Below are 25,312 nucleotides of genomic sequence, written 5' to 3'. Positions count from 1 at the left end.
ATACAAATACATAAATTAAATGCCACAAGTCGGCCTCCTACAACAATTAAATTCCCAAATTTGATGTCTTAGTAAAATTGTGATATCTCCTAGCTCCAAATGAATTAGAACTCAAGCTTTGAACCGTAGGTAGAAGTCTAGGCCCTCTTTAATATTTGATAGTTTCATTGTTTAACTCATTGTGTAAAATTAGTTGTATAGCCTAAAATAGACACCAAATTCTCAAACCATGTCGAGCAACCAAAGACCATGTCGAGCTCCATAGACCATGCCGAGTTTCAAAGACCATGCCGAGCAACCAAAGACCATGCCGAGCTTCCAAACCATGCCAAGATCCGTAGACCATGCCAAGTTCCCTAGACCATGATGAGCTCCCAAGACCATGCCGAGCTCCTAGTGTATGCCAAGCACTAGTATTCACCAAGCTCCATAACCTTTAACCAAAATCCCTCTCAAACATGCAGGATTACAAGTGAACCCACGATGCTCCTACATCACTCTCCCATCCCCTACTCTCAATTTGTCTCTCCCATCCTGTCTTCCTCTCTCTCCCATTTTCTATTCTCTCTCTCCCCTCTCTGATCCCCTACTTTCTCTCTCTTCCACCCCTACTCTCTCTCACACTCTCTCCCATGCCCTACTCTCTCTCTCTCTCTCACACACACACACCCATCCTCCTCTCTCTTTCTCCCTCTCCTGCTCCCTCTCCCATTTCCTACTCTCTCTCTCTCTTTGCCATCCTCTACTCTTAATCTCTCTCTCCCATCCCGTACTCTCTCTCTGCCACCCCTACTCTCTCTCACTTCCTCTCTCTCCCATTTCCTACTCTCAATCTCTCTCCCCCATCCCATACTCTCTCTCTACCACCCCTACTCTCTCTCACACTTCCTCTCTCTCCTATCTTGTACTCTCTTCTACCACCCCTACTCTCTCTCTCTCACTTCCTCTCTCTCCCATCCCCTACTCTCTCCTCTCTCCCATTTCCTATTTTCTCTCTCCCCCCCCCCCCCCCACACACCCATCCCCCCCTCCACTCTCTCTCTCTCTCTCTCTCTCTCTCTCTCTCTCTCTCTCTCTCCTTCCCTCTGTATGCACTATTTAGGTCTCAATACTATGTGTGCACTAAAGTTCACAAATGCTATTAAGACTTAAATTTAAAAAGCTTTAAATAGTGTGTGCGCACTATAGCGTGCATGCACTATTCAAAGATTTGCATTCTACCAAGCCCAAGATTCGATTTTTCCTTGAGGATCCAACCCAAAGGTTTGGAGTCTATAAATTGGTCTGAGACATGTTTTGCTGCAAACATACAAAAAATGATTGATTTTTCATGTGTGCTTTCCTTCAAGTTTCCTTGTGGTTGAGCATCGATAAAATCAGGTTACATGACATTGTAGGTCTCTGTGTGAGCTATATAGCCATATAATTTATTTTTTATTTGAACTATTTCAAGCCTTTCATATATAATTTATTTTGAATCCATGTCCATTTTTTATCAAAAACCAACATGAACTAATTGGGTTGTATATTTTAGCTCATTCATCAAATTTTGCAACAACTTAGTTTTTTAGAAACTAGACTCCATTCTATACACTTTGAAAAAAAGAAGTTTTGATTTTAGATTAGTTTTCAATCATTTCTAGGGAGAGCACACAGATATTTCATGTTTTTGAGATGTGTCTAATTTAAAAATTCATTAAAAAAAATACACATTATAAAATTACCCAAAAAATATGGGATAAACTAAATAGTGTTAGGTAACTTTTGACTAGAGTAATTAAAGAATTTCAAAAAAAAAGTTAAAATTTTAAGGGGGCCTCATTTTGTATTGTGTTATCTTTTTTTGAAATAAGCAGTACAACTTTCTATGGGCCCCTTTTTTGAGGACCTAAAACTAAACAATTTTGAAAAAAAATAGTACTTTAGAAACTAGATTCAAAGTACTACTACTTTTTTTTTTTTGTCATATCTTAAAATTTTGAGCATAACTATCTTCAAATTCTTGTTGAAGTTCAAAAATTGCTAATTTTAGAAAAAAAGATGTCCACTTATACCCCCCTTTTAGCACCACGACTTGGTGCACTTACCCATAGTATGGTCCAATAATCTAGCTTATTGTCTTGTAAAATGATAGTAGATTCAACCCTCAAGTTTTAAATCTCAAATAGGTCTTGGTAGATTCAATAGAGTATTCAATTTGATGCATCAATCAACTACTATTATTAACACTAATACACAATACTATAGTTGATTTCCATGTCACAAAACCTTCACTAAGAGAAAAGAATAAATAAATAAAAATAACTAAGTAGAAGTTTAAAATGAAAATATGCATGAACAAATTAGTTAAGTCTGAAAGTGTGTATACTATTCTCTGGATTTTGTATGCAACAGAAGAAAATAATTCATAGCTAGATTGCTATTATAGAACAATATAATAATCAGAAGAATATTCCCAAGAATCCTTTAGACAATAATAAAATAATTGAACCTTACATAATAATAATAAATATAAAAGAATTCCATCTCCAAGTTTTATTAAACAAGGACCTTGGAAACCAAGGAACTCATGAATAGAAGTTGACATAAAAGGCCACCTTTGAAAAAAAACATAGTGGTACCACAAGTACCTAATAAAACCTACCCCTAATACACCTCTACTCAACTACATTTAAAATAACTTATAAATTATACCAAATGCCAAGGAAGGGGACCCTACTTTTAAACCACCTTTTTCCACCCATCACATCTTGTGCTAGTCACTGCAGATAATGGTTTGGCACCACAAACAAGGTGCCTCCACTCGGGTCATGAGTCTTGTGTAGACCTTGGTACACATGAAAGATGGCCCCTTGCTTTCAACTTTGTAAGGAGGTGATTTTTTTAAATTAAAAAAGGATCTTTGAAAAAAGTATTTTCTCCCACTCTAAGGCACCTTCACCTAGGCATTCCTAAGGGTTGCCTAAGGATGGGAAACCCCATCCTATCTCCAACTTACATGCCAACATAGACACGTCATCCTTTGACCAGAGCTTTTATGTTGAGACACGTGTGATGTGTTAGATAAAAAGGGGGTGGAAAGTTCTTGGTTAGGAAGAGGGAGATAGTGAAATGTGGGGATAGGTTAGAAAATGAAGGGCTTGGGATTGGAGCATAGGAATGGAAGAGGGATCATGTGGGTTGCCTAGCAGTTAGGTAAGATTGTTTAGGTTATTAGATAATAAGTGTTAAGTTATAAATTAATTAGGAGTAATGTAAGTTGGAGAAAGGAAAATTTTGTTGTTAGTATAGAATGATAATAAAAATGAAATAAAAATAAAAATAAATTGTATTATTATTAATAACAATGTTAGTATATATCAATATTCAAATCAATTAATAGTGTAGAGATTGCAATGGTAAGTCTTTTGCAGACAAGATTAAATGGCTAACATACTAAGTTAGTTGAAACTATTTTATGATGGTACTATAAGTAAATGAATTAATTTAAAGGATAAATAAATTAGATGGTGTGTCAGTATTAACAAGTAGAAAATAATAATAATAATAATGCATGTAATAGTTATAGTTATTGAATCAATTAATATAATTATCCATGGTATAATACATTTATAACATTCTAGTTGATTATAACTTGAGTATTATGATTTAATGATTACATATCTATGAATTAAATGAATAGTTTATGTTTATGAATGGTGGAAATATAAATATAAAATGACCATTATAATATACCTACATTATTATTTTAGGCTAACTACATCATGATGTTCAAGAAATGAAGTCGATCTAGGCACATGCCTATACCTATATACCCTCATTGAGAAAAAGATGGGCAAAAGTTCTATACAAAGAACTACTCAGTAATGTATAGTAATTGCACACATAACATGTTTGTAATGAACTAAAAAATAATGTTTCAAACAAGATGTATACTGACATAAAGGAAAGGGGATTCACAGGGTGGTAGATTAGGAGTAGAGAAGAGTGGAGGTACCCATTATGTAAGTAGTAAACTAATGTATGATAACCCAATTATAACCCATAATCTTATGCACAATAGACATACTTCCAAATTTTCCATAAGTGTATCTAAATAATAATAAATTAATAAAAAATAGTTGTGTTTAGCCCTAGAAATTTTGGGTCATGACATTAACAAGGTTCAAGCATTGTCAAGGACATATGAGAGGACTCCTAACTGACATAGGAGGTCAATGAGAGAGGTATTTATGATGAAATTTTAATACTATAAATCTTCATTAAAAAAAAGATCATTATGCATTTGACTTGTTGGTGTTTGAAAATGTTACCTATTTCCAATTACCCTGATGAGAACAAGATGCATCTAGGGGCAGCTAACTCCCATTATCAACACATCCATTCAGACACCAGGCCAACTATAAGGCTATACTCCTTCTGCACTTCAGGCTCTGCAAAACCTAGGCGGGTGGACCTATAGATTCTTTATATGGTACCAGTTGTCAAAGCATACACTGAATCTAATGCAAAGCAGATAGAAACCCTTATTTCTCCTAATAACTTATGAAATAACGTATATCTGCAGTAGCTAGATGCAAAACAATGAAATTCATAAGCTAAGTGAGGGCATTCTATTTAGAGCTCTTCAACATGAAAGGGAAATTCATTTGATTAAAGATGTTGATTCAACAAAACTTAAAAAATGCAACAGTATAACCAGTGATCCTATAACTGATCAGCGCCTACTCCATTAGGCAATTCCATGAATTCAAAACATACATCTATGACATCAGGGCGTATCTCATATACCCAGACATCAGATCTATCCAACCACCTTGTGATTCAGACATCAGTGTTCATTTAGGTCTCATTCTCACAAAATATCCTTCTCAAACAACCAGTAACCTTGTTTAAACATATTGAGCATTTACTTGGCCCTTTGGTCCAACAACAAAATACATCAAACATACAACCTGAAAGGGATGCAAATGGGTCTCAAATCTTTGTTCCAAAACCACATAAGACTTACAGATTGCTGAGACTAAGACAAGAACCAAAACAAAACTAGTGAAATTGTTGCTCATATGTATTCCTTTCCTTGAAACTATACATTCAGATGCATAAAATTAAAACATGAAACAACCTAATATCTCAGAACTATCTATATTATCTCTACAATGCTGTTCACATGAGAGTTCTGCTGAAGAAAATGGTGTCACAGTCATGGAAACATGTCAAAATACTGGAACCAATGGTCTCACAGTGCAAAAACTGGAATCCCCAATGGTATCACAGCAATGAACTTTTTCTTCCCAAAAACTGGAACCCCTACAAAATGAAGAAAGAAAGAAAGATATAGCAAGAAATGAATTCCCGGATCTGATATGCAATTGCCAGGTGTCCACTTGAAATCCAATCCTCTGTAACTGAATAAATTCTTCCTTATTTCATCCCTTCTGATCTGATTTTGTTTCATCATTAATCTGTAAAAAACTTGCAAAATATCCTTGCCTAATGATGAAAACCCTTTACTTGCCAAAATATCTGATAGAAAACCTCGTGTAGCTCAAACTAACTGATACCTGTGCAAAAACCAACTCCAGATTTGGAAAGTTCATCTTCTCCCAATTCCGACGATATATGATAAGGCATATCTAGCCTCTCGAAAACGCCCAGAATCTCAAATTAAAAAATGCTCCCTTGGTAGAAAATATTCAGGTCTGCAACTTTGATTTTAAATTTTGAAAAATTTAACAATACTCTAAAGTTTCAGACATCTATTAAAAATCCCCTTTGATTTTAAAACTCATTCACGTGCAAACCTTTTTAGAAAATAATTAAAAACTATTTTTCACATTCTTCAAATTTTCTCCTATCCTTTGAATCTAGGGTCAAACCTGTTGACCAAGCTGATGACACGTGGCACTTTCTGATTTGCTCCTTCAACGTACAGTCATTGCCCAGTCACTCACGCCACATCATCATCGCTACCTCGCTATATTAAACCTCGTGCATCTTCTACTTGGCGAGTTAACGAGAACCGTCGGATCTGCCACGTGGCACAATCTGGTGTGCTCTTGAGTTTTTATGCCACATCATCATCTACCTTGGAACTCGCTGCCACATGTCACATGTTGATTCACTGATGGAACTGTAAATGGGATCAATGTAGCATTTTGACTCTTACCAGATTTTGCAAATTTTCCGGCAGGTCGCTACCTCGCTAGTCGGAATTTCTCGCCACTTTCCGGTGGCAAGGTAGCGAGTCGCCGGATTTTGGAACTTTTCGGCAACTTTCCTCCTGCTGACGTCATCCTTTTTCTCGGCACGTTCTGTCAAAATTTTACTCGTACTTCCAACTGGTCGAATGAGCGGGCCCCACCTGCGTACCTTTTTGTCTTACAGAAGACCGCTCTTTGTTTTCACACCATTATATTTACACAAAGTGTATTTAAACATCGAAGACAAGCCCTAGCTGGGCAATGTGGGATAATGGGTTATTCATTATTCCTGTGTCTATCAGCTGCGACTCCTTTAACCACGGTGGATTCTTCTATATGAAGGCACTGGAACTGATACTCCTTGTCTACTGTAGCAAACATCAATGATACATGGGTTTCTTTCAATATTTGGTGTGTCCTTCTTGCGTGAGCCTGTTCTCTGTTTTTTAGCCGCAGCTTCTCTTTCCTTTATGGCTTGAACTCGACAAAATCGTGGGCTCTTCCTTTGAAAAACAGGGATCCTCTGAAAAGTCGACTGCCTCCAATGATTGTCCTTTGACCTGCGGTTTAGAGTTTTTGGCACATCCCCTGCGTGGATTCTTGATCTTTTCAATGCCGCAACTTTGCTCTTCTTCAAATGATGAAGCCGATTTCCTTCCTCCTTAATTCATGAGTCAGTTATGGCACCATTGCGTGGGCTTCAAAACTGGCATGGGCGTCTCTTAATGTCTTGACGTCTACCTCTTCATTGGCAATTTGTTTTTACATGCCATGCTCTGCTACTTAGCGACTGTCTTTTAAAACTGCCTTTGACCTGATTTTACACCTCTGCTTTGCCGCCTTGGTTGAGGTTGCACATTGAATTCAGCAAGCTTCTTTGTTTAAATTCATGTATTATATCCAGCAACGCTATTAGCTTTGTTTCTTTGAAACAGGTGTGAACTCCCTATGAAGGCCAACTGCTCTTCTATGCAGACTTGGCATTTTTTCTATGATTCGTGGCTTTCCTTGTGTTGTGTTGCGTGACTGTTGCAAACTACCACTTTCATGGCATGGCCTACTATGAAGGTGTGTGATTTTCTCCCTTTTATATGATGGTGTTGAACTGCTTATCCCTCTATTGTTCTTGTATCATCCTTGAGTTGTACAACCTTGCTAACACTCAACACCATTATCATTTCTCGCCTTTGCACTATGACACTTTAATATAATAAATTCATTGTAAACCAGTTTAGCTAGTTAGAAAATTCTATGATGCTTTATTTACCAGATGGAATTTAGCCGGGCCCCAAAGCGGGTCCAGCTAAAAAAATTTTGTTTCCAAACAACTGGATTTTCAAATTGATCCACTAGTTATCTTGAATTGATTAAAACCATGTTCGGCCACTGAACCATCATTTAAAACTCATTTCATCACTTCTCTGCAAACTGTCTAATTTGTGCCAGGAGGTCCTTTGACTGGCCTTAAAAACTGACCCAGACACCTAACTAGGCTTTGAAATCTGACCCATTGGTTCTTTGTTCTGCACACTTTGACCCTGTCAGATTTCGTCTCATGATGAATTCAAGGTCAAAAGATATTCACTGTCAAAATTGCCTTCTCAGAATCATCTGCAAGAAAACATGTCAGAAAGCAATAAACTGGTTTTGGATTTGGCTCAGAAAACTAGGCAGATGGGCACATGGGAAGACGACAACTGGGGCGTTAAATCTCTGTCATGAGGACATTATGGATATCCGATTTGGGCTCATGACAAATCACAGGACACAAATGGCGGACACTCAAAGTGGGCTACTCAGTATTTTGCAATTAGGAACACTGACTGAAAGCGATTTTTTGCAAATGGAATTGACCCGAAAAAGTGTGTAAATGGATTCGTCATGGCTTGCAAACTGACACACTTGGAATATTTTCAGAGGACAACACAGGGGTATAATCCATTCGATCTCACCAATCACAGATCAGGAGTTATGATGTCTCGAACAGGGCTACCAATCAATCTGTAAATACTGACACCAGTGAAAAGTTAGAAAATCCATTTGGAATCGCATTTGAAAACCACTCAAACAGATTCGTCAAGAGTTGAAACTTGAAACATAACAAGTCTCTGACATCTACAATATAATGCAACAAGAATTTCAACATTTTGGTCAACTGGTCAAAAGTTATAGCACGTCAAATAGGCCTACCCAAAAATGTGAACCTTTTGCAAATGTGTGAAAACAGTAACTGACCAACTTTGAGGGATTCAAAACCTAGTCAAACAGATTTGAAATGACTTGAAAATCGAAACATAGGTTCTTTGTTATACATACTAAACATCCCCAAAGTGGCTAGTCATGACACATTCCTGTGTAAGAAATATTCAGATGCAAACTAGGCCTCTGATCGCTATTTGACACTTGGTAGAATTGCAAATTTTGACACTAGCTCAAAATGGGACTTCACAGAATGATTCGGGATGACAAAATAACATTGTGGATCATATGCATATGTCAAAAGAAAGGTGTTAAGCCACTCAAAAACCATCTAGGCCTCAAGCTACCAACTGACCACATGCATAAAAGGCACTTTAGGACATGATTTTCCAAAATTTTCAAAATGTGACTAAAAATGAAGCATGCAATTTTTAGTCCCAACAGTGGCTCTGTCTGGGGATGCATGCCCCTTGCGGGCATGGCAAGGATTTAGATCTTTGGGAGAAGTAGACCACACACTTGAACAGCAAAAATCTCTCGAACAACTTTATTGAAAACAAGAAAACTACTCTTAACTATGTACAAGAGATGGCCCCAAGCCACCGAAAAGTTTCAAAACTCTTTACCTCTGTCATACACCTTATTTTCATTGACATTCTCCTGAGGAAAATTGAAACTCTCATTCTTCCTTGTCTTACCCAACACATCATTATTCACAATCAGCTCAATAGGCAAAACAAAACTATCATCATCTTCATAGTGCGAATAAAAATCAGATATACTTTCTTCATCTTGCCCACTATGAAAATATGAATCAGCGTGATCATAATAACTTACATCATACTGAAAATGAAACTGATCACTATTGATTGAGTCATGGATTCTTTCAACTGGAAACACAAAAGCTTGGTACTCTATTTCATTCAACGAGTTACATGGAGCAGATTGTAACTCACCTTGTGCTTCCATAAATGAAGAGTATGTGAAATCTAATCGTTCCCTACTTGCAACCATGTTACACTTTGAATCAGATTTATCCTCCTTTGTTGAAAACTCTTCACACTCAAAACATTGATTAGTGACCATATATGAAAATTCATTCTGAAAGTGTTGATCTAGACTATGCTGATCACTATCATTTTCTTCATCAAACTAAATGTCGGAATACACCTTGAACTCATCTTTACAAGACTTATTAGCACATGAAGAAAATCTATAATCTAATTGACAACCTTCACTATTTTCCTCCTCATCATATGAAAACTCAAAACTTATTGTAGCATAACCAGCATGGAAAGAATCTGAAACAGCATTAAACTTCCCTTCATTAACATAATCGGCATTCAACAAATCGTCATGTGCAAAGACATTTGAGGAACTGTCACCTACACCTCCAAAGTCTAACAAGATTGTTCGGATTCTACCTCTTTTTCCACATCAAACTTTGGGGAATTGATTTGACTGAATGAAAAAGTATTATGAGAGAAAATATGAAGATCCTTAGAGATACTTACGTGCTTTTCAAACTCACAAGCCAACAATTTTGAGATTTCACTAGAGCTCAAAAAGACTTCCTCACAAATCTTCTCTTGGCTTTGATTGTCATCTGGATGACATGAAGAACTTACAACAGCAAGATCCTTAGTGTAACAATATGGAAAATCAACATTATTACAATATTCTTTCTTATCGTGGCAATCACTAGATCTACTATTGTTACAACTTTCTTCAACTTCATATGTACTGTAACAAAATTTATCTTCTCTTTTATATCCATCTTTTTCATGCTGATTGCTATTACCTGATTCATTAACATTTGAATCTACCTCTTCACAATCAGAAGATAGATTATCTTGCTCTATGGACTCATTGTATTCATTACTACCTTGGCCTTCAGCACACTCATTATCATCAAGAGACATTATATGAAATCTGTAATCATCATCTTCCATCTCCTGAATGAATCTTTCAATTTGTAAAAACTTTTGTAATCTTATAGGTGCTGGCCAATTGACTGAATCGGGTACTAGAACATCAAGGAAAATATTAGGTAGTGAAGATTCCTCGGGTCTACAATGAAAAGGCATCTTACTGATTACTGACTTAAGCCTTAAATAACATTGTTCGACACTTAGACCTTGAGTACTGCCTACCTCATTTCTTATAAGATTTACAATCCTTTTTTAAACCATTGTATTCAACATAGTAATGTTATTATTCACGATTTTCAAACTCTCAGAATTCGGAGAACTAATCTCAGATCTAAGATTTGACTCCATCATAAAACAAACTTTCTACCTCTTCTTTCTAGTGCTGAAAATCACTAAATAGAGGCAACTTCTTTAAACACTTGACTTCCATGAAAAGAAAACATGAAAACCAAAATACCTCCAGTGCTGATACTGAACTTGGATCTGCTGATTTGGCACAGGTGCAAGACTGAAAATCCTTTACACCACTGATCAAACTTTGTAGAGTCGCCACCTCTTTGCAAGAGGAATGAAATAACCACTGCTGTGATCTATTTTTATATTTCAATTATTTATAATAGTAGATTGCAACCAGCACTTAAAAAATTATCAAGAATTTGAAACTCCTTTTCAAGAAACTACCAAAAGCTTCAGATCTACCCATACAACTGAAAGTCCTTCCAAATTTTGCAATGAAATCAACTAGGAACAAACTGGTACAGAGATTTGAGAGTTGCCACTCATGCTTTGTGAGAAATAAAACATAATTTGTCACTTGACAAATCTGAACCAGACTTTCAATGTAGGAAAGAATTGCAGATCATTATTATCTTGAAAAGAATTTACACTTTTAAAAGAATTCTTGACTCTGAAACTTTCTCAACAGTATTTGCAAACTGGACTGATTGAAGATAGACCTATGACAGTCATAGAACACAATTTTCATCTAGTTTCAACATACTGCTGATAATGAATAAAGCTTAATTGGGGAACATGAAATTTCAGCAAGGAAAAGGAACACATCTTGCTATTGATATGATATATCCAATCTGTTTCACATCAGAGGCTCCTGTTCTTTCAACAAAATGGATTGCCATCTTATCTCCCCAGCAGAGTCACCATTTTGTTGGTGTTTGAAAATGTTACCTATTTCCAATTACCCTGATGAGAACAAGATGCATCTAGGGGCAGCTAACTCCCATTATCAAAACATCCATTCAGACACCAGGCCAACTATAAGGCTATACTCCTTCTGCACTTCAGGCTCTGCAAAACTTAGGCGGGTGGACCTATAGATTCTTTATATGGTACCAGTTGTCAAAGCATACACCGAATCTAATGCAAAGCAGATAGAAACCCTTATTTCTCCTAATAACTTATGAAATAATGTATATCTGCAGTAGCTAGATGCAAAACAATGAAATTCATAAGCTGAGTGAGGGCATTCTATTTAGAGCTCTTCAACATGAAAGGGAAATTCATTTGATTAAAGATGTTGATTCAACAAAACTTCAAAAATGCAACAGTATAACCAGTGATCCTATAACTGATCAGTGCCTACTCCATTGGGCAATTCCATGAATTCAAAACATACATCTGTGACATCAGGGCGTATCTCATATACCCAGACATCAGATCTATCCAACCACCTTGTGATTCAGACATCAGTGTTCATTTAGGTCTCATTCTCACAAAATATCCTTCTCAAACAACCAATAACCTTGTTTAAACATATTGAGCATTTACTTGGCCCTTTGGTCCAACAGCAAAATACATCAAACATACAACCTGAAAGGGATGCAAATGGGTCTCAAATCTTTGTTCCAAAACCACATAAGACTTACAGATTGCTGAGACAGGAGACAAGAACCAAAACAAAACTAGTGAAATTGTTGCTCATATGTATTCCTTTCCTTGAAACTATACATTCAGATGCATAAAATTAAAACATGAAACAACCTAATATCTCAGAACTATCTATATTATCTCTACAATGCTGTTCACATGAGAGTTCTGCTGAAGAAAATGGTGTCACAGTCATGGAAACATTTCAAAATACTGGAACCAATGGTCTCACAATGCAAAAACTGGAATCCCCAATGGTATCACAGCAATGAACTTTTTCTTCCCAAAAACTGGAACCCCTACAAAATGAAGAAAGAAAGAAAGATATAGCAAGAAATGAATTCCTGGATCTGATATGCAATTGCCAGGTGTCCACTTGAAATCCAATCCTCTGTAACTGAATAACTTCTTCCTTATTTCATCCCTTCTGATCTGATTTTGTTTCATCATTAATCTGTAACAAACTTGCAAAATATCCTTGCCTAATGATGAAAACCCTTTACTTGCCAAAATATCTGATAGAAAACCTCGTGTAGCTCAAACTGATTGATACCTATGCAAAACCAACTCCAGATTTGGAAAGTTCGTCCTCTCTCGATTCTGGCGATATATGATAAGGCATATCTAGCCTCTCGAAAACGCCCAGAATCTCAAATTGAAAAATGCTCCCCTGGTAGAAAATATTCAGGTCTGCAACTTTGATTTTAAATTTTGAAAAATTTAACAATACTCTAAAGTTTCAGACATCTATTAAAAATCCCCTTTGATTTTAAAACTCATTCACGTGCAAACCTTTTTAGAAAATAATTAAAACCTATTTTTCACATTCTTCAAATTTTCTCCTATCCTTTGAATTTGGGGGTCAAACCTGTTGACGAAGCTGATGACACGTGGCACTTTCTGATTTGCTCCTTCAACGTACAGTCATTGCCCAGTCACTCATGCCACATCATCGTCGCTACCTCGCTATATTAAACCTCGTGCATCTTCTACTTGGCGAGTTAACGAGAACCGTCAGATCTGCCACGTGGCGCAATCTGGTGCGCTCTTGAGTTTTTATGCCACATCATCATCTACCTTGGAACTCGCTACCACATGTCACATGTTGATTCACTGATGGCACTATAAATGGGATCAACGTAGCATTTTGACTCTCACCGGATTTTGCAAATTTTTCGGCAGGTCGCTACCTCGCTAGTCGGAATTTCTCGCCACTTTCCGGTGGCGAGGTAGCGAGTCGCCGAATTTTGGAACTTTCCGGCATCTTTCCTCCTGCTGATGTCATCCTTTTCCTCGGCACGTTCTGTCAAAATTTTACTCGTACTTCCAACTGGTCGAATGAGCGGGCCCCACCTGCGTACCTTTTTGTCTTACAGAAGACCGCTCTTTGTTTTCACACCATTATATTTACACAAAGTGTATTTAAACATCGAAGACAAGCCCCACCTGGGCAATGTGGGATAATGGGTTATTCATTATTCCTGTGTCTATCAGCTGTGACTCCTTTAACCACGGTGGATTCTTCTATATGAAGGCACTGGAACTGATACTCCTTGTCTACTGTAGCAAACATCAATGATACATGGGTTTCTTTCAATATTTGGTGTGTCCTTCTTGCGTGAGCCTGTTCTCTGTTTTTTAGCTGCAACTTCTCTTTCCTTTATGGCTTGAACTCGAAAAAATCGTGGGCTCTTCCTTTGAAAAATAGGGATCCTCTGAAAAGTCGACTGCCTCCAATGATTGTCCTTTAACCTGCGGTTTAGAGTTTTTGGCACATCCCCTGCGTGGATTCTTGATCTTTTCAATGCCGCAGCTTTGCTCTTCTTCAAATGATGAAGCCGATTTCCTTCCTCCTTAATTCATGAGTCAGTTATGGCACCATTGCGTGGGCTTCAAAACTGGCATGGGCGTCTCTTAATGTCTTGACGTCTGCCTCTTCATTGGCAATTTGTTTTTACATGCCATGCTCTGCTACTTAGCGGCTGTCTTTTAAAACTACCTTTGACCTAATTTTACACCTCTGCTTTGCCACCTTGGTTGAGGTTGCACATTTAATTCTGCAAGCTTCTTTGTTTAAATTCATGTATTATATCCAGCAACGCTATTAGCTTTGTTTCTTTGAAACAGGTGTGAACTCCCTATGAAGGCCAACTGCTCTTCTATGCAGACTTGGCATTTTTTCTATGATTTGTGGCTTTCCTTGTGTTGTGTGGCATGACTATTGCAAACTACCACTTTCATGGCATGGCCTACTATGAAGGTGTGTGATTTTCTCCCTTTTATATGATGGTGTTGAACTGCTTATCCCTCTATTGTTCTTGTATCATCCTTGAGTTGTACAACCTTGCTAACACTCAACACCATTATCATTTCTCGCCTTTGCACTATGACACTTTAATATAATAAATTCATTGTAAACCAGTTTAGCCAGTTAGAAAATTCTACGATGCTTTATTTACCAGATGGAATTTAGCCAGGCCCCAAAGCGGGTCCAGCTAAAAAAATTTTGTTTCCAAACAACTGGATTTTCAAATTGATCCACTAGTTATCTTGAATTGATTAAAACCATGTTCGGCCACTGAACCATCATTTAAAACTCATTTCATCACTGCTCTGCAAACTGTCTAATTTGTGCCAGGAGGTCCTTTGACTGGCCTTAAAAACTGACCCAGACACCTAACTAGGCTTTGAAATCTGACCCATTGGTTCTTTGTTCTGCACACTTTGACCCTGTCAGATTTCGTCTCATGATGAATTCAAGGTCAAAAGATATTCACTGTCAAAATTGCCTTCTCAGAATCATCTGCAAGAAAACATGTCAGAAAGCAATAAACTGGTTTTGGATTTGGCTCAGAAAACTAGGCAGATGGGCACATGGGAAGACGACAACTGGGGCATTAAATCTCTATCATGAGGACATTATGGATATGCGATTTGGGCTCATGACGAATCACAGGACACAAATGGCAGACACTCAAAGTGGGCTACTCAGAATTTTGCAATTAGGAACACTGACTGAAAGCGATTTTTTGCAAATGGAATTGACCCGAAAAAGTGTGTAAATGGATTTGTCATGGCTTGCAAACTGACACACTTGGAATATTTTCAGAGGACAACACAGGGGTATAATCCATTCGATCTCACCAATCACAGATCAGGAGTTATGATGTCTCGAACAGGGCTACCAATCAATCTGTAAATACTGACACCAGTGAAAAGTTAGAAAATCCATTTGGAATCGCATTTGAAAACCACTCAAACAGATTCGTCAAGAGTTGAAACTTGAAACATAACAAGTCTCTGACGTCTACAATATAATGCAACAAGAATTTCAACATTTTGGTCAACTGGTCAAAAGTTATAGCATGTCAAATAGGCTTACCCAAAAATGTGAACCTTTTGCAAATGTGTGAAAACAGTAACTGACCAACTTTGAGGGATTCAAAACCTAGTCAAACAGATTTGAAATGACTTGAAAATTGAAACATAGGTTCTTTGTTATACATACTAAACATCGCCAAAGTGGCTAGTCATGACACATTCCTGGGTAAGAAATATTTAGATGCAAACTAGGCCTCTGATCGCTATTTGACACTTGGTAGAATTGCAAATTTTGACACTAGCTCAAAATGGGACTTCACAGAATGATTCAGGATGACAAAATAACATTGTGGATCATATGCATATGTCAAAAGAAAGGTGTTAAGCCACTCAAAAACCATCTAGGCCTCAAGCTACCAACTGACCACATGCATAAAAGGCACTTTAGGACATGATTTTCCAAAATTTTCAAAATGTGACTAAAAATGAAGCATGCAATTTTTAGTCCCAACATGACTAATTCAATGTTAGATACATAGAATCATATAAATTTAGCAGCTTAACTTTAGATTTTCCTTTTTTTTGTTTATGTAGGAGGCATTTGATCCACCTAGTATAGTGAAGAGATTGTATTTTGATCAACCACCAGCAACATAGGATAGTATAGTTGTCATAGGATGCATCATGAGGCATTTTGAGATGGCATATGACACATTATATATAGAAACATTGATATTATACACATTTTGATGGCATGATCAGCCACATTTTGTATATGGATCTATGTATTTTGATATATATTTGCATAGTTTTTGTATGGATACATGAACTTTGATATATATTTGTTTAATTTGTCTATGGATACATGTATTTTGATATATATTTTTGTCATTTATGTGCACAATGATATAAATATTAATTTAGTATAGTATTGTTCAACTTATCGTGGATCATGTGTATTGTTCATGTTTATGGAATATCATTCATTCTGATCATATTTATTATATTTGATTCAAATGCAATAATTTGTGAATAACATTTTAACAACCTTTATTATCAAATTTTGATGCAATGTTTAATTTGAAATTCTATCATATATGTTTAATGTGAAATAATCTATGTAATCCTTTAAGATGTCACTATGGTTCACTTGCGAAAATGCAGTTAGAGCACCTTGGAAATGAGATAGATTATTGTATGCCTCAACATGACTGTCTCATAGCATTCAACATTTCATCAATAGCCCCCATGAGCTCCAAGTTATGACCCTTGGAAGATTGACCTCAAAATGCACTTAGAGCACCTTGGAGACTCTTTGGTATGGGGTGGCTATGAATGATGGAGGCTCTATGTGGCTAGAACAAGGCTATCACTAGGGTTCAGCTGCTCATCTAGAGCTAATGGCATTGACGATTCGATGTCGAGATCAGTGGTGTCAAAGTTACACTATGATGCACTTATGAACTAAGGCACACTACGAGTTTGGGCATCAAGTGAGATCGTTGTGCCACATCCAAATGACCTCTCATAAATGAGATAGGGTATTTTAAGCCTTGACATGACCATCCTTTAGCATTCAATTTTTCATTGATAGCCCTCATGAGCTCCGAGTTACGACCCTCAAAAGATCAACTCCAAAACACACTTAGAGCACCTTGGAGACTCTTCAGTATGGGGTGGCCGCGAATGATGGAAGCTCTCTGCGGCCAAAAAAAGGGTGTCACTAGGGTTTAGCCACCCATCTGAAGCTAATGGCATTGACAATTCGATGCCAAGATCAATAGTTTCAAAGTTACACTGTGATGCAACTATGAATTGAGACATACTACAAGTTTTGGCATCGAGCGAGATTGTTGTGTTGAATCCAAATGGAATGTGATCTCTCAAAAATGAGATAGGTTATTTTAGGCCTAAAAATGACCATCATGTGGAATTTTATGTTTCATCGATAGCCCTCATGAACTCCAAGTTACAATCCTTAGAAGATCGACCTCAAAATGCACTTAGAGCACCTTGGAGACTATTTGATATGGGGTGGCCACAAATGATGGAAGATCTTTGTGACCAAAAAAAGGGTGTCACTAGGGTTCATCCACCCATTTAGAGCTAGTGGAGCTGATGATTTGATGCCAAGATCAGCAGTTTCAAAGTTACATTGTGATGCACCTATGAACGAAGGTACACTATGAGTTTTAGCATTGGGCAAGATCGCTATGCCGAATCCAAATGGAATGTGATCTCTCAAAAATGAGATGGGTTATTTTAGACCTTGGCATGACTATCCTATAGCATTTGAAATTTTATTAGTAGCCCTCACGAGCTCCAAGTTATGACCCTTAGAAGATCGACTTCAAAATGCACTTAGAGCACCTTAGAGACTCTTCGGTATGGGGTGGCTACGAATAATGGAAGCTCTCCATGGCTAGAACAAGGGTATCACTAGGGTTCACCCACCCATTCAGAGCTAATGGAACTAATGATTTGATGTCAAGATCAATAGTTTCAAAGTTACACTATGATGCACCTATGAACTAAGGCACACTACAAGTTTTGGCATCAAGCAAGATCATTGTGCTGAATCCAAATAGAATGTGGTCTCTCAAAAATGAGATAGATTATTTTAGGCCTTGGCATGAACATATTGTAGCATTTTACATTTTATCAATATCCCCCACGAGCTCTAGTTATGACCCTCGAAAGATCAACCTCGAGACACACTTGGAGCACCTTGGAGACTCTTTGGTATGGGGTGGTCTCACATGATAGAAGTTCTTTGTGGCTAGATCAAGGGTGTCACTAGGGTTCACCCACCCATCCAAACCTAATGGTGCTGATGATTTGATTCCAAGATCAGTGGTTTCATAGTTACGTTGTGATGCACCTATGAATTGAGGCACACTGCAAGTTTTGGCATCGAGCAAAATCGTTGTACTAAATCCAAATGGAATGTGATCTCTAAAAAATGAGTTAGGTTATTTTAGGCCTCGATATAAATATCTTATAAAATTCAATATTTCATCAATATCCCCCATGAGCTCTGAGTTATGACCCCTAGAAGATTGACCTTGACACACACTTAGAGCACCTTGGAGACTCTTTGGTAGGAGGTGGCCATGAACGATAGAGGCTCTCCATTGTTAGAACAAGGGTGTCACTAGGGTTCACTTACCCATCCAAAGCTAATGGTACTAACAATTTGATACCAAGATCAGTAATTTCAAGGTTACACTATGATGCACCTATGAACTAAGGCACACTGTGAGTTTTGGCATCAAGCGAGATCACTGTGCTCAATCCAAATGGAATGTGATCTCTCAAAAATGAGATAGGTTATTTTAGGCCTCAGCATGAACATCCTATAGAATTTTATGTTTCATCAATAGTCATCCCAAGCTCCAAGTTATGACCCTCAAAAGATCAACCTTGAAATGCGCTTAGAGCACCTTGGAGAACCTTTGATACGGGGTGGCCACGAATGATTGAGGCTCTCTATGACTAGAAAAAGGGTGTCACTAGGGTTAGTATTAAGTAAAAACATTATTTTTTACCTCTCTTAAGTTTTTGGCAATGGATGCAGTGCAAGTTTGGTTTTAGTATGTATTAAAATCATCATTTTTTAGGTCCCTCCACATAAATTGCATTATGTAAAATCATCTATGCTTCTTACATTAAATCAACAAGTTTACATTTACAATATCTCAAGTGTTTTATCATTATTACATCAATACACAATTACCAAAAATAGTAGTGTCAAAAAGAGAATAGATTTTTCTTCATTCTGCACCTTATTTAGGTTTTTATCTCCATGCATGGATACTCTTCATGATGTACCTACACTCCAATTTCATAGAAAATATTACTAACTTATTGTATTAAAAAAGATAATCATTAGTTCACCAAATCATTATGAACAAAATAATATAAGAAGTAAATATACCTAGTTGAGTGTTCCAGTAGGGTCCTCTCTCTATTTTAGGGTCTCCAATAGGGCTTCATGATCAACATTAGTAACAGTAAAAAGTTATTTTACTTTTGGTCTTCCTTGATGCTTCAACAACTTCACATTTTTTTCTATAATAAGATGAGAATATATAAGAATTGTTTTGTCCTTCTAATAGTCTTTGAATGTAGGAATTCAATTCCTTCTAAGCATGTATGTATGTAGCCATGTTCAAACAACAAACACTAAACCAATAGGATATGTGAATCCATCATCATTTGTGATTGGTTGTGCAAGATTTTGTTTACCTCTTATACAACATGCCAACAAATAATCCAATTTCTCATCATTCCCCTATGGTGCAACCAATGTAAAGACATGTCTTGGCTAAAGAAGATCTGATAGATGGTTATTCTCAAGTGAAATTTCCATGTCATCATTTCTAATAGAGGGTATGATAGAAAATGGAGTAAGATAATGTGGAGCCCATGTGTTCACCAACTCACTTGACTCATAGTGATTCCAATCACACTAAAAACAACTAGGACAAAAGCAAGCTAGTTGTCATGTCCAAATGGTCCATGTCCTAGGAGCTGAATCAGAGCTCCAGAATGAATACATTTTTGATGAGTCTCTCATTGTAGCACAATATTTTCTATCACCTATGGACCCTTCCTCAAACCAACCAAAAGAACCTACACACTACTAAATCAAGATTCGCCCCTATGATAATGTTGAACTACAACAATCAAAAATTCTATGAGCATCAAAAAGCTCTGCTCCTAAAATCTTCAATTGCTCCTTAAATAGAGCTCTCTTCACACATGCCCGTGCTCCATCATGTTCCCCTTTCCCATGTTTGAGCTCAAAAAAACTCCAAATATGAGGCACCCCCTTGCTACGTGCATCCTACACAACCCATGAAATATGCAAGCATTCTTGAATTGACCTATACAATTATTTGACCAAATGATATGTCTATCCATAACAATGTCATGCTCCTGTAAGAAATCAAAATAATTCTTGAAACAATGTTGCACAAACTCATGAGAGTGATATCTATCATCACTCATATAAAAATGGTACTCTTTAATAATATTTTGATTATCTTCCACACTATCAAGGGCATGTCTATATCTTATGTGGACAAAAATACCAATCTAAATGTAGTTGTAATACTAAAATCATGTCTCATTTTGAGGCTGCAATGTGTAGTTCTTAGCAAAGTCAACAACTGATATAATAGTGCCAATGAGAAAAGTCTCCCTACATATTCTAAATTGTTGATCCAACCACTGGCACCTTTGACTATGTCTTGCATACTTGTAGAAAAGATTTTTATTGAAATTAGAAATAAAGCTAGCCACATTGATTTCTTTTGCAACTAGTTTACATCTAGAGCTCTCACCTCCACTCTTCACTATTTTCTTCCCAAGATCTTGTTTGCACCTCTCATGTTAACATGTGTCAAACTTGGATAAGTCACCACATTTTGAACACTTCTCATTTAAGGAAACATTCCTATAAAAGAAACAACCATCAACTCTACAACATAAAAATTGATCTAGCAAGTATCTTGATGATTTTGGAAGACCACTAGCACCACAATTCTTCAAAATTTATTTACTATGCAAAGTAGATTGGATGGAGCGTAATAGTTCATGGTGCATAAAAAACTCGACATGGTATTTGCAACATGATGTATTTAAAATTTTAAGTGGAACATAATAAAATGGCTTCAAAGATTCAAAAGCCCTTTATGATATATGCAATCTTGGATGACTCTCTCTAAATTGCTTGAACAACATAGTTTGAGTTACCTCCAAATAATGTTTAGGATGTGGCATGTGGTCTCTGATGCCAATTCTCAACTTTATCATGTCTTTAGCATTGTGTGATACTCTTGAGCTAGAGTTCCAAAATTGTGTAATTTCTTCCTTCACATCATTAGATAGCTTCTTATCAAAATGTGGAAGTCTCCCATCAAAAGCCCATGTTTTATTTTGAAGAGGATCATCAATTCTCTCTTGTCTACTAAGTGCTCTTCTCAAAGTAGTACAATTAGGTTCAAGTGAATAAAAGTTTGTCTAATATATCTACCCTTTCTCAAATGATGACTTGCCAAAGAGGTTGTAATAACCCTTCAAGTAGTTCTCTTATCTTTCTCCCTGCTATTTTTCTAAATGCTATTGAGAGCACTAAAAAGATTCTTTACAATAATGGTATTTCTTTCCAATTTTTTATTGACTGTGCAAATATTCAATTTGGAAAGCATAGGTCTCAAATTTTGCATCTTTAATAAGTTTATAAAAAGTTAACATTGCTCCACCACTGTCTTGTTGTCAAAAAACATCTTATATAGTCTTGAAGCCCATAACTGAATAGTTCTTTTTTATTTTTTCTCTTCCAAATTAGTAATAATCATTTCATCAATTTCAATTATCCATTTTGGTGTTCTAGAACCTTCATGTCAATTATAATTAGGAGATATGTAATGTTCATGTGCATTGTCATTTTTGACATGGTCAATCATGCAATTTACATTATGAAATGGTAAAATTTCATTCTCCAAATTTTTATTCTCTAAATTTTCAATCTTGACATTATTGTTATCAATTAGTACATTCTCATTCTCCAACTATACGTATCCATTATCTGACTCTATGATTTCACCTTTGATCAATACATCGTCAACTTGACTCACATTTAGCATACCTTGTCTCTTCCTTCAGAGATTTACCTTGTCCCTTTCCCTATATGTTGCAACGTCTTCATTCAATACCTTCCTTTTGTGTTTAGCCTTTCGAGGACTATTGCTCCCCATTCAAAAAATAATATCAAACACCTAGTCATACATTATAGGACCTTTTTTGATTGTATGGGCCCCAAGTAATCATTTTTCTCCAAATCTGTGAAAATGGCCCCCAAAAACTGTGATTGTCAGGTCTGCAGTGACAAAGAATATTTTGGAAAAAGCATGCCAATATTTCAAGAACTCGATCCCAAATTGAATACCCAATATGATATCAGGTACCTGAAATGGATGTCCAAATTTTTGAGGGAAGTCAAAATTTGGAAAGTGTGGGCAATGTGAACAAATTTGTACAAATGTTATTATATACTAGTATGTTATTAAATATAATATTTTTATGTAATTATTATTATTATGACCTATAAATATAATATATTAATATATATACATATATATATATATATATATGATTATTATTATTATATTTAATAGGATATTATATAAGATTATTATATTATATTATTATGGTTTTTACTATTATTATTTAGTAGATGAGAGAGAACTAATATTTAGGAAAAGCATTCTGAATTTAAAAAATTGTACCGTTGAATTTTGAAATAGGATTTTCTATTTAGAAAAAGCATTCTGAATTTAAAAAATTGTACAATTTAATTTTAAAATAGGTTACTATTGCAAACACTCCATTTTTTAACAGTTATATATGGGCATTGATGACAAGTCCAATGAATAAGAATTTCAATGTGAATTGTTCTAGATGAGATTGGGCGTTGGAAATCTCATGTCTGTATTAATTGTTCATGAACATTATCTGTAAATGGTGATTGATTCGGGTTGACTAAAATAGTGGATTATAAATTGATTTCAAATGAGGTTTAATGGTGGATTTATTATCCATTTGCATTGGAGTTGCAGAAGATTTAAATGTTTTGGTTGATTAGAAATGTACAGTGAGTGGTTGTCATGAAAGAATGTCATACAATAACCTAGGGACCTATTTGGTTGGTTTGAATGTGTCAAAAGGGGTCATAGGTAACCTATGACCCCTTTCATTACAATTCATAATAACATATATCTCTAAGGGCCCTAGGACCCCTATGGACCTATTTGGTTGTTTCCAATGCATCAAAAGGGGTCATATGATAACCTATGATCCTGTTTGACGCATTTCATGATAACATATGTCCTTAGGGGACCTAGGACCCTTAGGGACTGATTTGGTTGGTTCAAATGCGTCAAAAGGGGTCATACGATAATCTATAAAAAAAATTGATGCATTTCATGACATGTCCCTAGGGGCCATAGAACCCATAGGGATGTCAAAAGGCTTCAACACATTTCATGACAACAAATGTCTCTAGGGGCCTTAGGATCCTTAGGGACCTATTTGGTTAGTTTGAATGTGTCGAAAGGGGTCATAGGTTAACCTATGACCCCTTTCGACGTATTTTATGACAAAATATGTCCCTAGGGTGCCTAAGACCCCTAAGGACTTATTTGGTTGGTTTAAATGCATTGAAATGAGTCATACAATAACCTATGAACCCTTTTGACACATTTCATGACAACATATGTCCCTAGGGGCCTTAGGACCCCTACGGACCCATTTGGCTAGTTTAAATGCTTTGAAAGGGGTTATAGCTCCTTTCGCACATTTCATGACAAAATATGTCCCTAGGGCCCTAGAACCCTTGGGGACATTAAAAGGGGTCATAGGTTAACCTATGACATCTTTCGATGCATTAAAACCAACTAATGAAATGCATCGAAAGGGGTTATAGGTTAACCCCTTTAGACACATTTCGTGACAACATATTTCCCTAGGGTCCCAAGGACTTCTAAGAACCCATTTGTTTGGTGTGAATGCATCAAAAGGGTCATAAGTTAACCTATGACCCATTTTGACACATTTTATGACAACATATTTCTCATTTGGTTGGTTTGAATGCACTGAAAGGTTAACCTATGACCCCTTTTGACACATTTCATGACAACATATGTTCCTAAGGGTGCTAGGACTCTTGGGGATGTTGAAAGGGGTCATAGCTTAACCTATGACCCCTTTTGATGCATTTCATGACAACATATGTCCCTAGGGGCCCTAGGACCCCTAGGAACCTATTTGGTTCATTCTAATGTGTCAAAAGAGATCATAGATTAACCTATGACCCCATTCGATGCATTTCATGACAACATATGTCCCTAAGGGCCCTAGGACTCGTGAGGACCTATTTGGTTGTTTTGAATACATCAAAAGGGGTCATATGATAACCTATGACCCTTTTTGATTCATTTCATGACAACATATGTCCCTAGGGGCCCTACGACCCTTGGAGAGTTGTTTGGCTAGTTAGAATGCATCGAAAGGGGTCATAGGTTAAATGATAGGTTAACCTATGACCCCTTCCGATACATTTCATATGAACATATGATCCTAAGTGCCCTAGGATCCTTAGGGACCTATTTGGTTTGATCGAATGCATTGAAAGGGGTCATAGGTTAACCTATGAACCATTTCAATGCACTTCATGATAGCATATGTCCCTAGGGGCCTTGAGACCCCTACGAACAAATTTGGTTGGTTCAAATGCATCAAAAGGGTCATAGGTTAACTATGACCCTTTTTGATGCATTTCATGACAACATATGTCCCTAGGGGCCCGAGGACCCCTAGGGACCCATTTGGTTGGTTCAAATGTGTCGAAAGGGGTCATAGGTTAACCTATGACCTCTTCTGATGCATTTCATGACAACATATGCCCCTAGGGGCCTGAGGACCCCCAAGAACTCATTTGGTTGGTTCAAATGTGTCAAAAGGGGTCATAGGTTAACCTATGACCATTTTTGATGCATTTCATGACACCATATGTCCCTACGGGCCCTAGGCCACCTAGGGACCTATTTGGTTGGTTCAAAGGTTTCATAGGTTAAGATATGTCCCTAGGGGATTCGATGCATTTTATGACAACATATGTCCCTAGGGACCCTAGGACCCTTAGGGACCTATTTGGTTGGTTTGAATGCATTAAAAGGGGTCATATGATAATCTATGACCCCTTTTGAT

The sequence above is a fragment of the Cupressus sempervirens genome, chromosome 5, assembly GCF_028749045.1.
Source record: "Cupressus sempervirens isolate cs-2001-9-10 chromosome 5, ASM2874904v1, whole genome shotgun sequence".
In the NCBI taxonomy this organism is placed as follows: domain Eukaryota; kingdom Viridiplantae; phylum Streptophyta; class Pinopsida; order Cupressales; family Cupressaceae; genus Cupressus; species Cupressus sempervirens.
This window is presented reverse-complemented; position numbering follows the sequence as displayed.